General features: G+C 41.2%; 1 non-coding gene across 1 annotated transcript; it reads right to left on the bottom strand.

Annotated features, from left to right (window-relative positions):
- Nucleotides 1–13,958: 13,958 nt before the first annotated feature.
- On the bottom strand, nt 13,959–14,060 carry LOC150041431 (small nucleolar RNA U13). Its single transcript, XR_016533968.1, has one exon. It is a non-coding gene; the product is annotated as a small nucleolar RNA U13 (small nucleolar RNA).
- Between the last annotated feature and the right edge of the window lie 1,613 nt (nt 14,061–15,673).

Genomic DNA, 15,673 nt, shown 5'->3' with positions numbered 1-15,673 from the left:
CCCTGCAACCAATTTATTCTTTTTACTCATATTACCAATAAAGAGGCATAGCCTCAATATGTGTATGTGTCTCTTCTTGTGTTAAGAGGATATGGTTGTAAATTAAATGCAGTGATAAAGAGATCTGCTTTCACAGGTGACCACCCTGAGTCTCCCTCAACAGACCCTGCACTTCACAGAAGTTTTCCAAGTGCCATGGTGCCTTACACTGACCCACACATTCTTCTCTGTCACCATGATTCTATCCTCACTTCCATACTGCCCTCTTTAGACCACAAATATGTTTCCACGCAGGCTTGAATTGTGTCCATACTGTGGAGTTCGCTCTAAGCCTGGGTTCTCAGAGGACCTTCCTAAGAAGCTACCAACTGGGTTCATGGAATGAGGTGGGTGAACCTAAGCTGCTCCAAAATCTGTTCCCTGCTGTTTCTTTTCAGAGAGCACATAGGGCCCCAAAACACTTCAATATGATGAAATCAGAATATCTGCATTGAGGGGACATTTTTCATAGCACATTCAAAATACTCAGGTTAACAATCAAGTAAATTGGAAACTAATGTATTGCTTCCAGTTAATAATTCCAGACAGTGAATAGGAGTGAGCCCCCTGGGGTTTGAACTCTGGTCCTTATAACACTCTCCCTCACCTTTCTCATTCAAGGTTAGTGCTATAACACTGTATCCACTCCTCCATTTCTGGCTTTATGAAGGATACTCTTAGATATGAGTTTCATGAACTTTTCTGCATGGGCTGGCTTTGAACTGGAATCTTCAGATCTCAGCCTCCTGAGTAACTACAATTATAGGTATTAACCACCAGCACCCAGCTAACAATGATGTTGTTATGCTTGAGAGGAACACACCCTAGATTACTAGCCCTACAGGTAAGACACTATCTAAGCCTCATTGATCTAACTTCAAACTGCCTGAAAATTAAGTGCTAAGCATTTACGAACAAAGTATGTATCATAATAACTTCTAGGAGAATGCAAGATTATTGTATCCAAGTGGAATTGAATAGAGGATAGTTTGGATAAAGAGGAAAAATTAGTAAACATGGACAAAAGGGATTAGGCCCCTAGCTCAAATGATAAGAATGATTGCCTAGCATAAGCAAAGCTCTAAGATGAATCCCAGCTCCTCAAAAAGTAAACATTTTTAAAACTACACGGACATGTCTGTTATGAAATGTTTTCGAAGTCACAAAAATACACTTACCTAATGTAACCCTTCTATTAATCACAATAAAAAATGTATGAAAAATACACTTACCTACAATATATCAAACTCATGGCTGGTTGCTTGTCAGGGTAGATCAGGAAAGATGAGGCCTGGGAAACAACAGCTAGTAAATCAGAGATAATCATCACATTAATGAATTGATTGATTTAAACACATGAGTATTGTTTTTGTCTTAAAACTTATCTTCTCTCATAAGCTGCTACATTTTAAAAAAGAAGTAGAACAGCTCTCTCCCAGTTGACCTTGCCTGTATGCTCATCTTATTACTATACTCTAAGACTGACAAAAGAAAATAAATACACTTACTCTGAGCAAATAATTTTCCAGGCACAAGAATGTTTACTGTGAAAAATATTTATCTCAAAGTTGTATACCTGGCTGGGTGCCAATGGCTCACATCAGTAATCCGAGCTACTCATGAGGCTGAGATCCGAATCTTACAGTTCCAAGCCAGTCTGGGCAAGAAAATCTGTGAAGCTCTTATCTCCAGTTCACCACTCCAAAACTAGAAGTGGCGTTGTAGCTCAAAGTGATAGGGCACTAGCCTTACATGAACAAGCTCAGAGACAGTGCCCAATCCCTGAGTTCAAGCCCCAGGACCAACAACAACAACAATGAAGATGTACACCTGTCTTGAAAGGAATCCACCCTTTAGCATCTGTGACTCAAGTGTGGAGAAAAGTTGCAACTATGTAAATGATCCATGTTTAGCAGGGTAACCTTGAAATCTGTAGGCCCAACTGATAAAGCATTGTAAAATTCAAGATGTCAGAATGTACCAAGTGTGAGAACAAAAGTGAGCATTTACCCTAAGGTGAATTGGAACCAAATCCCACTCTAGTTTTTTTTAACCACAAATACTTATATTTAAGCATTCTTTGCACCTGTTTCCAGATGTTCCCACATCTATATTTTGGTTATATATTATCTCTCTATCTTTGCTTTGATTTCCTAATAAACTTTCTTGGTTTCTACCTTGATGCGTCCTCAAATTCTGTTTTATGATAATATCAGGAGCTTGGTAGCCAAGGGCCAAGCAGAGGCCTTCTCCATTTTGGAGACCTCTTCCTTGAAGCATTACTGGTCACCAGTTTAATAACAGCTGGATTTTTCTCACATTGGTGGTGGAATGTCCATAAAGAACTACTTGCTACAGGGATCCAGTTAGAAATCCAAAGATAGAATCCATAAGTGCCAGGCTGAATAATCCAAAGCATGTCTTAGAAATCCTGAGCCACCATACTGAGATAGCTTCACACAGGCAGAGGAGAAATGTTGTATCTGGACATGTTCGAACAGAGAGAGAAGAATGGGCTATGGCTAGGGCCTGGGGATAGTTTGTACATGTTTACATGTCTAATCATTCAGTGCTAAAGGACGGTGTCATTGCTTAGGAACATGCAAGTTCCCAGCTCAATTAAGTTCTTAGAAGAGGAAGCATTGCTGGGCAGGACACTGAGCAGGACATTAGAAGAAATCAACAGAGGGGGGTGAGAATGTGGCTTAGTGGTAGAGTATTTGCCTAGCATGCATGAACCCCTAGGTTTGATTCCTCAATACTACATAAGCAGAAAAGGCCAGAAGTTAATGCTGTGGCTCAAATGGTAGAGTGCTAGCCTTGAGCAAAAGAAGTTTAAGCCAAGTGCCCAGGCCCTGAGTTCAAGCCCCACAAAAAGGAAAGCAACAGGGACTGAAGGACCCTAGCATCTGAGTCTTAATCCGGGGGTGTTCTATATGACCTTGGCTGCGACTGGAAGAAGAGAACAACATGTTTCTGTGTAGTTGGAGGATCCTGATGCTGCCTAAGTGCTGTGGGTCCTCCTGTACCATGTCCTCCCCTCGGTGCCTTTCTTCTCCTTTCTCCCTCATAGCTCAGATACACTCCTTAGCCTCTTAATACATAGTGGTTCGTGCCTTTGCACCCAGCCTGGTCCCCATCAGCACTACACAATTCACCTTCCATTTACCCATCAGACTGACTAGGAAAACACACATAAAAAAAAACTGAGAGCAAAAGTGTCGCTGTGGATCAAGGGGTAGGGTGGTAGCCCTGAGCTGAAGAGCTCAGGGACAATGCCCAGACCCAGAGTTCAAGTCTCATAACCCACAAAAAAAATCAGAAAATGGAGGGCCTGGAGATTGGCCTAGTGGTAGAGTGCTTGCATACCATGCACGAAGACCTAGGTTGGATTCATTGGTACTACATACATAGAAAAAGCCAGAAGTGGTACTGTGGCTCAAGTGGCAGAGCTTTAGCCTTGGGAAAGCCCAAGGACAATGCTCAAGCTCTGAGTTCAAGACCTGGTACTGGTAAAAAGAAAGAAAGAAAGAAAGAAAGAAAGAAAGAAAGAAAGAAAGAAAGAAAGAAAGAAAGAAAGAAAGAAAGAAAGAGAAAGAAAGAAAAAGAAAATTGAAGACCAGATGCCAGTGGCTCATGCTTATAATCCTAGCCACTCAGCAGGCTGAGATCTGAGGATCCAGATTCAGAGCTAGCCCTGGCAAGAAGATTAGTGAAACACTTATCTTCTATTATTCATCAGAAAACCATAAGTTTTCTTGGCTGCTAGTAATGAGGAAACAAAGGTTCAATGGAGAACAAGGTGACACAGGGTTCAAAGACTTTTGCCTGTTCATGGGTCTGGGTTTGGCAACAGGATCAGAGGAGAGTATATCTACCAGCTCCCCAGAGAAACTGTTAGCCTAGGTATCTGCTTCACAGAGGATGGAGATGTTCTCCCAAGGACAAGTGTGATGTTCACCCAACTATGCTAATCATCTTGTCACTTTAATGAGGAATTCTGACTTAAACCAAATATGTCAGACAAATAAACTACAAAGAATACTAAATAAAGGACTACAATATGAAGAGAAAAAGTGAAATCAAGGAAGCACATCAGACAAGATTCACTAGAAGACCAATGTAGTAAGCACCGGAAGAGGAAATAAGCAATATACAAGAAAACAAGAAATGACAAGAAATGCAAGAAACTTAACAAGTGACAATTTGCAAAGCTCCTCAATAAAATATTAGCCAACAGAACCCAGAAACAAACTTTAAAAATCATATGTTATAACCAAATAAGTTTCATACCACAGACGCAAAGCTGGTTTAATATACACAAATGAATAAATGTAATCCAACAGCTCAACAGAGCCAAGGTCAAGAAACATATGATCATCTCAATAAATCCAGAAAAAGGCTTTGACAAAATACGACACCCATTCGTGTTAAAAGCTCTGGAGAAATTAGGAATAGAAGGAACATTCATTAAAATAATAAAAGCCATATGTGACAGAAGAGCCACTATCATACAAAATGGGAAAAACTAAAAGCATTTCTCCTAAAATCAGGAACAAGACAAGGATTCCCACTCTTTCCACTCCTCTTCAATGTAGTTCTGGAATACTTATCCAGAGCAATAAGGCAAGAAAATGACAATAAAGAGATCCAGATAGGGACAGAAGAAATTAAACTATCCCTATTTGCAGATGACATTATCTTATACCTGAAGGACCCAAAAAAACTCCACTTCCAAGCTCCTAGAACTATTCAACCACTTCAACAAAGTAACAGTATACAAAATCAACCCACAAAAATCAGTAGCCCTTCTGTATACCAACACTGTATAAGCAGAAAGGGAAATCATGAAAACGACCCCATTTGCAATATTCTCAAAAAAATAAAATAACATACCTAGGAATTAACCTAACCAAAGATGTAAAAGATCTATTTTATGAAAACTGTTTTAAAAAACTAAAGAAAGAAATCAAACAGTACACCAAGACATAGAAAGAACTTCCATGTTCATGGATAGGTAGAATCAATATTGTGAAAATGACTACACTGCCAAAAATAATCTAGAAATCCAGTGCTATCCCCATCAAAATCCCATTCTTTACTGAAATAGAACCAAAAAATCCAAAAATTCATATACAACAAAATACCTAGAATATCCAAAGCAATTCTAGGCAAAAAAATGCAGGTGGTATCACAATACAAGATTTCAAGCTCTACTGTAACTATAGACTCATACAAACCAAAACAGCTTTGCTTTGGTACAATAATAGACCTTGAAAACCAATAGAACAAATTAAGAGACCCAGAAATAAAACCACATATTTGCAATCATCAGATATTCAACAAAGACATACAGTGGAAAAAGCATAGCCTCTTCCACTACTGGTGTTTGGAAAACTGGGCAGCTCCATGCAGAAAACTAAAAGTGGATCTCTGCTTGTCACCATACACTAACATCAACTCAAAATGGATTAAATACCTCAACATCAGACCTGCAACTCTAAAACTACTGCAAGACAAAGTAGAAGAGACATTAGAATTTATAGGCACAAGAACTTCCTGAACGGGATCCCAGAGGCACAACAGATATGAAAAGGACTCTTTAAAGGGGACTACATTAAAAGTAAGTTTCTTCACTGGTAATTACATAGCTACTAAACTAGAAAGACAGCCAAGCATTTGGGAAAAGATCTTCACCAGCAATACGTCAGGCAAAGGCTTAATATCCAATATATACAGGAGCTCAAGAAATCAACCCCTCCCAGACCTAATAAATCAATCACTAAATGGGCAAGGGAGTGAAGGAAAGACTCCTCAGAAGAAGAGGTAAGAATGGCAAAGAAACACTTGAGGAAATAGTCATCATCTCTGGCTGCAAAGGAAATACAAAACAAAACAACCCTCAGATACCATCTTATCCCAGTTAGAATGGCCAATATTCTGAATTCGGACAACAATTCAGATGTGGAGAAAGAGAAACCCTACTGCACTGCTGTAAATTAATACAAAGCAGTCTGTAGATTCTTCAAAAAACTAAACATAGACCTTCCCTACAACCCGGCCACACCACTCCTAGGCATCTACCCTGAGCATCATAACCAAGGATATGACAAGGACACCTGCACAGCCATGTTCATTACTGTAGTATCCACAATAAGCAAGATATGGAAACAGCCCAGATGCCTCACTACAGATGAATCCAGCCAAAAAATGTGGTACCTACATACAATGGAGTTTTACACAGCCATTAGAAAGAATAAAATAGTGCCATTTGAAGATAAATGGATGGAACTAGAACAAGGCATGTTAAGCAAGGTAATCCAAGAACAGAGACAAACAGCATGTGTTCTTTGTGATATGCAGAAGTTAGATTTAAAGTGCAAGGATATATGACAAAGTATACAGGATTTTAAACACTCATATAATCTTAGGAGAAAAGCACCTCTTCACATGTATATAAAATAATACACATACTGAGATGACGTGCAAAGGTAAGTAAACAAAGGATCTTTTCTTAATTTGTCTTTTCATTTTCAGATGACTCTGCATTCTTTATGTTATATATGGAGGATACACGTGCACATCTGAGGAAACGTGGGGGGAGGGCACAGAATCACTGGAAAGTGGGTGAAAATGTGCAGCAGCGGGGCCCGCTGGCTGTACTGGATATTGATGAACATGAACCATGCCAGCTCATGGGTAGAGAAGGCAGGGAGGAAATGGATGAGAATGAGGGAACAAATAGAACTATGCAAAAGGAAAGAAATGCTCTTATTATATGACATCTGTAAAGGTAATCCTGCTGTATATCACCTGCAAAATAACACTAAGGTAATTTTTTAATCTTAACCATTGAGCCCAGTGCCAGTGGCTCACATCTGTAATTCTAGCTACTCAGGAGGTTGAGATGTGAGCATCATCATTTGAAGCCAGCTAGGCAGGAAAGTCCATAAGACTCATTTCAAATTAGAGAAGTGGCATCATGGCTCAAATGGTAAGGACTAGCTTTAAAAAAAAAAAATTCAGGGTAGTACCCAGTTCATGAGTTCAAGGTCTAGAATTGACAGGGGGGAAAAAGAAAAGAAAAAAATAATAATTAGTTGTGCAGTTTTTGTGTAACATGCAGTAGAGTTTGGGTTCAATCCACAGCAAGTTCCAGGTTTCAATTATTCCAGTCATGTATGTTTCTTGACAGATTGTATCTTTGTATCAATTGGTTTATATATTGAAAGATGTACTCTTGCTGGCTGGAAAGTATTTATTGTCCCTAAAGGAAAAATCAATGTGAATGACACATTTAATAATGATAGTCTCTAAGGTTTATGAAGACTCTGTTGTAGGTTGCTTTTATGTATCATCTTACTTATTACTTAAAATAGTCAGTAGTACAGACATGTTTTTTTATGTAGTAAAAACAAATAACATTGTCTTATAGCTTTTGGGCTCAAGTCACTAGTCCACCTGCAGACGTTTGGTGATTCATTGGAGATAAAAGTGTCAGACTTTCCTGGGCCAGCTGGCTTAGAGCTGCACTCTTCAGATGTCAGCATCCTGAGCAATTGGGATTATAGGCCTGAGCCATTGATGCCTGACTTGCAGGCAATGTTATCTTCATTTTCATTTTATCAGGGAGAAAACCTAAGGCTCCAGGAAATCAATAATTTCTCTAGGGACCTCTATCTAATACAGGGACGTGAGAGGACTGTGTCACAAGGATGTGTGGAAATCGTGCAACTTTATAACAAGTGCTCAAGTAGAAAGATCCAGCTCAACCCGACTGCCCACGCCTCGCCTGCCTGGTACCCTCATTTGCATGTCCCCTCCAACCACACACGTTGGTGCCACGCCCCATCCACGTGCAGCTCCGCCCCCATGCACATGCTGCCCCGTCCCCTGCACCTGCTGCTTCACCCCAGCACGTGCACTCCAGTCCCTGCACGTGCTGACCGCCCCCTTCCCAGGGTCCCGAGCGTGCAAGCCCACCCCCACCCCCCAGCCCCGCCACGTTTCTCCTCTGGAAATATTCGCGCTCTACACTTGTGCTTCCTGGCTGGGACTTGGCTGCTGCTCAGGCTTTTCCTCCTCAGCGTCCCCAGACCCATCTTGGGAAGTAGGCTTCTGGGGTGCAGGGGACAGGGGTCTTTGCTCCCCAAGCTCCATAGCCACCGCCACAGCTGTCAGTGTCCAGAATGGGAGGCACCAGCTAGACAACGTGCTGCCCACGTGGAGACCAGGAAAAATGGGCACTTCTGCCACTGTCCTCAGTTTCCCTCTGTGTGATGGGAAACCTGGGTCGCCCTCCCCACCTTCTCTTCCTTTCCCTTCCTCCCAGGGGGGGGGACCCCAGCACTGTGTATTGGGGGGCGGATCCCACCAATGTGTATTTGGAGAGCCCCTCTCTTCCCTCCCCCTCCCCCCCCTTGTCTAGTGGCCTGGCCCCTGCTTTGCATGAACTAAATTAGATCTGAAAACACCGCCAGGCCTTTGGGGCCTGGGGACACAATAGGGGCTTAGGGAATGTCGCCTCAGCAATATTCACACTCAGGATTGTCTTGGGGATGGAATCACAACTAAAACCCCTACAAGACAAACCACTCTTTCTCTTATTCTCTCCCTCCCCTCTTTCTCCCTTCTTCCCTCTCTTCCTCTTGCTCCCTTCCACTCCCAATCCCTTTCCCTCCCTCTCCCTCTCCCTCTCTCCTGATCTCTTCCTCACTCTTTTCCATCTACTCCCTCTCACCCTCCCTCTTTACCTTTTCTCCCCCCCTTCATCCTCCCTCCCTCTTTCTCCTACCCTTCCTCTCCCATTCCCTCTCTCTCCTACTTACTCCCTCCCCCTCCCTCCCTGTCCCCTCCACCTTCCCCTCCTTCCCTCTCCCTACCTCCAGTTCCTCTCTCCCGCCCTTCCTACCTCCCTTGCTTTCCTCCTTTCCTTCTCTCCATCCTCCTCCCCCTCCCTCCGTCTCTCTTTCCCCCCTTCCCTTCTTTCCTCTCCTCCCCTCCCCCTCTTTTCAGATGTTACATGCTGGTATTTGTAACTGAGGACGTCTTTCTTGCTCACTTTGTTTCTACAACTTAAACTGTACAAGCTATGACTATAGCCAACAATTTATGCCTTTGTCTCCCTAACTTTACTGCCTTTGTTACCTTTCAAACTGATCCTTGCATCCTATGTACCAAAGATTACTGATGAGAGTTAAGAGTCCCTGGCTTTGCTTTTACTATCCTTATTTCAAGGCGTTTAAGTTTGGGTCAGGCACCTGTGGCTCAAAGCCAGGCTGGACAAGAAAATCCATGACTTCCTTAATTTAAAAAAAAACTGGAAATGGACCAGAGCTCAGGGACAGTGTGTGAGCCCTAAATTCAAACCCCAGAACGAACACACACACACACACACACACACACACACACACACACACACACACACATCTACTATTACTTTTTTCTGTCCTTTCCTAAATTCTTGTGCTACTTACAATTCTCTCGTTTTAATGTCAAAAATTAGGGCTGGGAGTTTGGCCTAGTGGTAGAGTGCTTGCCTTGCATGCACGAAGACCCGGGTTCGATTCCTCGGTACCACATACATAGAAAAAAGCCGGAAGTGGTGCTGAGGCTCAAGTGGTAGAGCTCTAGCCTTGAGAAAGTCCAAGGACAGTGCTCAGGCCCTGAGCTCAAGCACAGGACTGGCAAAAAAATTAATATATTGCGTTGGAAATGTGCCTTGTTGGTAGAGTGCTTGCCTAGTATGTATGAAGGCCTAGGTTCAATTCCTCAGTACCCCATTACCAGAAAAAAATAAAAACAGAAGTGGCACTGCGGTTCAGGTGCTAGAAGGCTAGCCTTGAGCAAAAGAACCTCGTGGACAGTGCCCAGTTCCTGAGTTCAAGCACCAGGACTGACAAAAAACTAATATATTGGTTATCTGGAAAGAGCAAGGAGCACTGAAACCTGGATGTAACACTAGCCAAATTCTTAAGCTTTAGAAAGGAGATGATGAGTTCGTTCTAAGTTTTGTTCAACCTGTCTTATTTTTTCCCATTGTGTCTACTATGTATTTAAATGTAATCTAGATAAAACCATTGGGAAAATTACTTTATCTCAGGTATGAAATGGGTTACAAATACTAGTTGATGTTTAGCCTGACCTCTGAAGAGGAAAGCAATTAGAATTTTTATCAGGAAAGAAATTTCTGAGACGGTTTTACTTTTCAAACTATCTCTTTTAATTCCTGTAGTGTCTGTTGTATGAACATAAACATTTAATTCCTGTGAAAATTTATATATATATATATACACATACATACATACATACATACATATAGCCAGTCCTGGAACTTGAACTCAGGGCCCGAGTACTGATGTTGGGCTGTCCTCAAAGCTTTTTCTGTATATGTGGTGCCTACGTATCAAACGCAGGGCTTCATGCATGCTAGACAAGCATTCTATCACTAGGCCAAACTCCTGGCCCCTTATCAAAAATAGATCAGACCCCAAAGATAAAGACCTTATTTGTCTTATTGTTTTATTTATTGTACTGATCGTGGGGCTAGAACTCAGGGTCTGAATGCTGTCCCTAAGCTTCTTTGCTCAAGGCTAGCACTCTACTTCTTAAGCCACAGTGCCACTTCTGACTTCTTTGCTAGGTAGTTGGAGATAAGTCTCATGGGTCTTCCTGCACAGACTAGCTTCAAACTGCAATCCTCAGATCTTGGCCTCTTGATTAATTAGAATTATAGATGTGAGCCACTGGTACCCGACCATGTTTTACATGTTGTAATTCTTTATTCCTGATTAAAATATCACATATGAAGTATGTACTAAACAAATATTTCTTGGGCCAGGAGTTTGGCCTAGTGGTTAAAGTGCTTGCCTAGCATGCATGAAGACGCGGGTTCGATTCCTCGGTACCACATACATAGAAAAAAGCCGGAAGTGGTGCTGAGGCTCAAGTGGTAGAGCTCTAGCCTTGAGAAAGTCCAAGGACAGTGCTCAGGCCCTGAGCTCAAGCCCAGGACTGGCAAAAAAAAAAAAAACAAATATTTCTTAGGAAATATTGAACATTGAACATTGGTACAAAGGAATATAATTGATTATAAATAAAAGCGAAATCATTTTATAGAAAAAAATAATGTTTATTACGCAACTATGTAAAATCAGTTCAGATTTTCATGAAGCATAAATATCCTTGAATTTAAATATTTGACAAATATTTTGAGTTATAATTAAAAGGATGCTATTTGTTGGGTTCTACTTACCAGTTTATGCAATCTTGGCAACAAGTCTTGAATCCAAATTCAAGGAAGTATAGTGACTTATGTTTTGGTCAAATTTATATTTAGTCCTTACTTCACTACTTGATAGTTGTATTACTTTGAACATACCATTTAACATATATAAGCCTGTGTTTAATAAATATTATAAAAATTAAGCTTAATGTAAGAAAAGCTCTTTGTACAATGTCTAGCACTATATATATATATATATATATATATATATATAATCATTTTTGTTAAACTTGAAGTCGAGGAAGGTATAGTGTCCCCGCTTCAGTAACAGATCCTGGGCTTGAACCCAGGTTTGCTTGATTATAGAGTTTCATGATCTTTTCATAATAATAATTGCATACTTCCCATAATGTCACATCTGATTGATTACATTTGTTAATCTTTTTTTTTGCCAGTCCTGTGCTTGAGCTCAGGGCCTGAGCACTGTCCTTGAACTTTCTCAAGGCTAGAGCTCTACCACTTGAGCCTCAGCACCACTTCCGGCTTTTTTCTATGTATGTGGTACTGAGGAATCCAACCCAGGTCTTGGAGCATGCTAGGCAAGCACTCTACCACTAGGCCAAACTCCTGGCCCCACATGTTAATCTTTTTTATCTATTTTTGCTAGTCTTGGGGCTTGAACTCATGGCCTGGGCACTATCCTTGAGCTTCCTCAAGGCTAGCACTCTGCCACTTGAACCAAAGCACAATTTCAGGCTTTTTTCTTTGTATGTGGTACCAAGGAATAGAACCCAGGGCTTCGTGCATGCTAGGCCAGACTCCTGGACCAAATGTTAATCTTTTTACAACCTTATTTTAAGCTAAGTGATTTATTTTGCCTGAGAATACAGCTTTTTTTTCTTTTTTTCTTTTTTTTGCCAGTCCTGGGCTTGAGCTCAGGTCCTGAGAACTGTCCTTGGACTTTCTCAAGGCTAGAGCTCTACCAGCTGAGCCTCACTATCACTTCCAGTTTTTTTCTATGTATGTGGTACCGAGGAATCAAACCCTGGTCTTGGTGCATGCTAGGCAAGCACTCTACCACTAGGCCAAACTCCCGGCCCCAAAATACAGCTTTTTAAAGGGAAGAAATTCTTATGATTTCAGAGTAGAATTTATGAACCTAATTTTTATTCTTCTAACACTTTGGATATTATCAAAAGGTAAAATTTGCCCTTCAAACTTCAGGACATCTTTTGGGAGTTGTTCAAATCTCTAGCAAGAAGACCAAGTAATATGAAGAGGGCACAGGACTATGGTAAATATGCAATGTTAATTTGTCTCACTCTTTCTGATTCCATTTACATTTTGTGGGGACTGGGCTCTTTTAACTGGCAGCATGCTGTAGTTCCATATGAGTCTCGTGAATGTATCCTTCATTTTGACAAAATCTCATTGTCCATGGTTCAGGACAAATCGTATTCTCTCCCTTGTTCTTTCCCATTTGTACAAGTTTGCATTGTCCAAAACTTGTAATGTTAGAACTTTTATGCTTAACTTACATGTATGTAGAAGTAGATAAGCTATTTTAAACATGGCAGTTGTCTCATCTGTTTGCTTATCAAAACTTATGTTGGTTGCTTTACAGAGAATAGATTGCAGACAGCAGGAGTGGATACGGGGAAACCGGCTAAAGAGAGTAAGCAGCTGTCTAATGAGAAGCAGTCAATATTTAATTGGGAGTATCTTGGCTTATTGAATCTGTTTTCTTATGCTTTTCAGGACTGATTGATCTCCCAAAGGAGAATTTAGAAGCCTCTTATGATAGTATCACATTAAAAGAAGAATTTCATGACTTTGCCTTTGACCATATAAAGTTAGTTTATTTTCCTTCTGTTTGATTTTCTTGATATTATTCTCACATTCCTATTTTAGGAAAAAAATAGAATGCAGGCAATAAGTAAATACACAGGTAGGTGACAAATCTAAATTTACTGTGGAATTCTAAATTACAGTTACAAAAAATTACGTTGTATTTATTAAATGTAGTTTGTGGGGCCGGGAGTTTGGCCTAGTGGTAGAGCCACTAGAGTGGTAGTGGCCTAGCATGCACGAAGATCCAGGTTCGATTCCTCAGTACCATATATAGAAAAAAAGCCGGAAGGGACCGGGAGTTTGGCCTAGTGGTTAAAGTGCTTGCCTAGCATGCATGAACACCCAGGTTCGATTCCTCAGTACCACATACATAGAAAAAAGCGGGAAGTGGTGCTGAGGCTCAAGTGGTAGAGATCTAGCCTTGAGAAAGTCCAAGGACAGTGCTCAGGCCCTGAGCTCAAGCCCAGGACTGGCAAAAAAAAAAGCCAGAAGTGGTTCTGAGGCTCAAGTGGTAGAGCTCTAGCCTTGAGAAAGTCCAAGGACAGTGCTCAGGCCCTGAGCTCAAGCCCAGGACTGACAAAAAATAAATAAATAAAGTAAATGCAATTGGAAGTATTGACAGTATATTCACCAGTTCATTTTTTTTGCCTGTCCTAGGGCTTGAACCGAGGGCCTGAGCACTGTTCTCACGTTTTCTCAAGGCTAGTGCTCTACTGCCTAAGCCACAGCAGCACTGTGTATGTGGTACTGAGGAATCCAACCCAGGGCTTTGTGCATGCTAGGCAAGCACTCTACATCTAGGCCACGCTACTGATCCCATCAATTCACTCTTTTTCTTTTATTACATCAGATGGGTAATGTGCCCAAGTTGTTACAAGGTTCAGAGGGAGGCACCTGTCACCCAAGTGTAGGAGAATGCAGTCATGCTTATGAACTAGAAAATGATCACCAATTCACTCTTGTTTTATTATAATGTGTACAGGGGTTACAATTATATTCGTAGGTGCATTACTTCATCAATTCACTCCTAAGTGTTCATTTTGTGCCTTTCCTATGCCAGCAGTGTTGCAGGCATTGACGAGATAGCCATGAATAAACCACAATGCATTACATTCAATTGGAATAGAGTGAGAAAAAAAAAACAAGTATATTGACAGTATTCGAGGAAATGATCCGATACTAAATGTAAAAGGAATTAAGAAGTAAAATAAATACTATGACAGTAAGAAAAGGATTCTCGTAAGGTAATTATAGAGGCCTGAAGAAGCTAAAGGAGCTGATAGTTCAGTAATGTAAAACAAGAATGTTCCATGTAAAACAATACTAAAGCTCCTTAGGCACATGGGACATGTTCAAGGAAGGAGAAAAGCTAGTGAGATTGCAGTGGAGAGAATGAGGGCTTGAGTGGTAGAGAAATGAGGTCGGGGAACTAGCAGGAGGTGCTGGAGATGCAGAATGTTATTACTACAACGGCACTTTCGTTTTACCCAGAGAGGCAGCATAAGGAGTTTGAAAACAGAGGTGTGCCTATCTGACTTGAATTCACCATGCTCCCTCTGGTTGCTCACTGTAAGAGGACAAGGAGAGGAAGTGGTGCTGGGGTTAAAGTGGTAGAGCATTAGTTTTCAGATGAAGAACTCAGGGACAGTGCCCAGGCCCAGAATTCAAACCCCATGACCAACAAAATTTTTAAAAAATATTTGGGGGCTGGGAGTGTGGCCTAGTGGTAGAGTGCTTGCCTAGCATGCACAAAGACCAAGGTTCAATTCCTCGGTACCACATACATAGAAAAAGCCAGAAGTGGTGCTGTAGCTCAAATGGTAGAGTGCTAGCCCTGAGAAAGTTCAAGGACAGTGCCCAGGTCCTGAGTTAAAGCCCCAGGACTGGCAAAAATAAAAGAGGGCAAGGAGATAGATAACCTGTAAGAAGATTATTGTAGCAAGAGGACCAACTGAAAGAAGATAATATCTGTGATGAATTCTCAGTCTTCATCTTAGGAAAGTTGGAGCAGTCAAATTATAGGTATGTGTAAAATAGCCCTTCAGTATTTGCTGATGAATTGAACAAGACTCTGAGACAAAGACTGATTTGGGGCATGAAGATCGAGTCACCATCTAATAAAATTAGGACTCCTAGGGAATAACAAATTTCAGAAGATGAGAAAAAAAGAAGTTAGATTTAGGACAATGTATGGTTTTCAAATGAATGTATGTGTTCAACTAAGATGTTAAAACTTAATCTTTAACATGGCAGTCTGGGGATTTGGGGACCAGGAGTGTAGCCTAGTGGCAGAGTGCTTGCCTGGCATGCACCAAACCTTGGGTTTGATCCTTCAGTACCGCATACACAGAAAAAGCCAGAATTGGAGCTGTGACTCAAGTGGCAGATTGCTAGCCTTGAGCAAAATGTATCCAAGGATATTGCCCAGGCCCTGAAGTTCAAGGCATTATAAAAGAACTGGCAAAGAAGAAAGAAGGGAGGAAGGGAGGGAGGGAGAGAGAGAGAGAGAGAGAGAGAGAGAGAGAGAGAGAGAGAGAGAGAGAGAGAGAGAGAGAGAAT

This window comes from Megascapheus bottae, chromosome X (genome assembly GCF_031878675.1).
Source record: "Megascapheus bottae isolate mThoBot1 chromosome X, mThoBot2.hap1, whole genome shotgun sequence".
Classification (NCBI taxonomy): domain Eukaryota; kingdom Metazoa; phylum Chordata; class Mammalia; order Rodentia; family Geomyidae; genus Megascapheus; species Megascapheus bottae.
The sequence above is the reverse complement of the archived record's forward strand: the minus strand, read 5'-3'. Positions and strand labels throughout refer to the sequence as shown.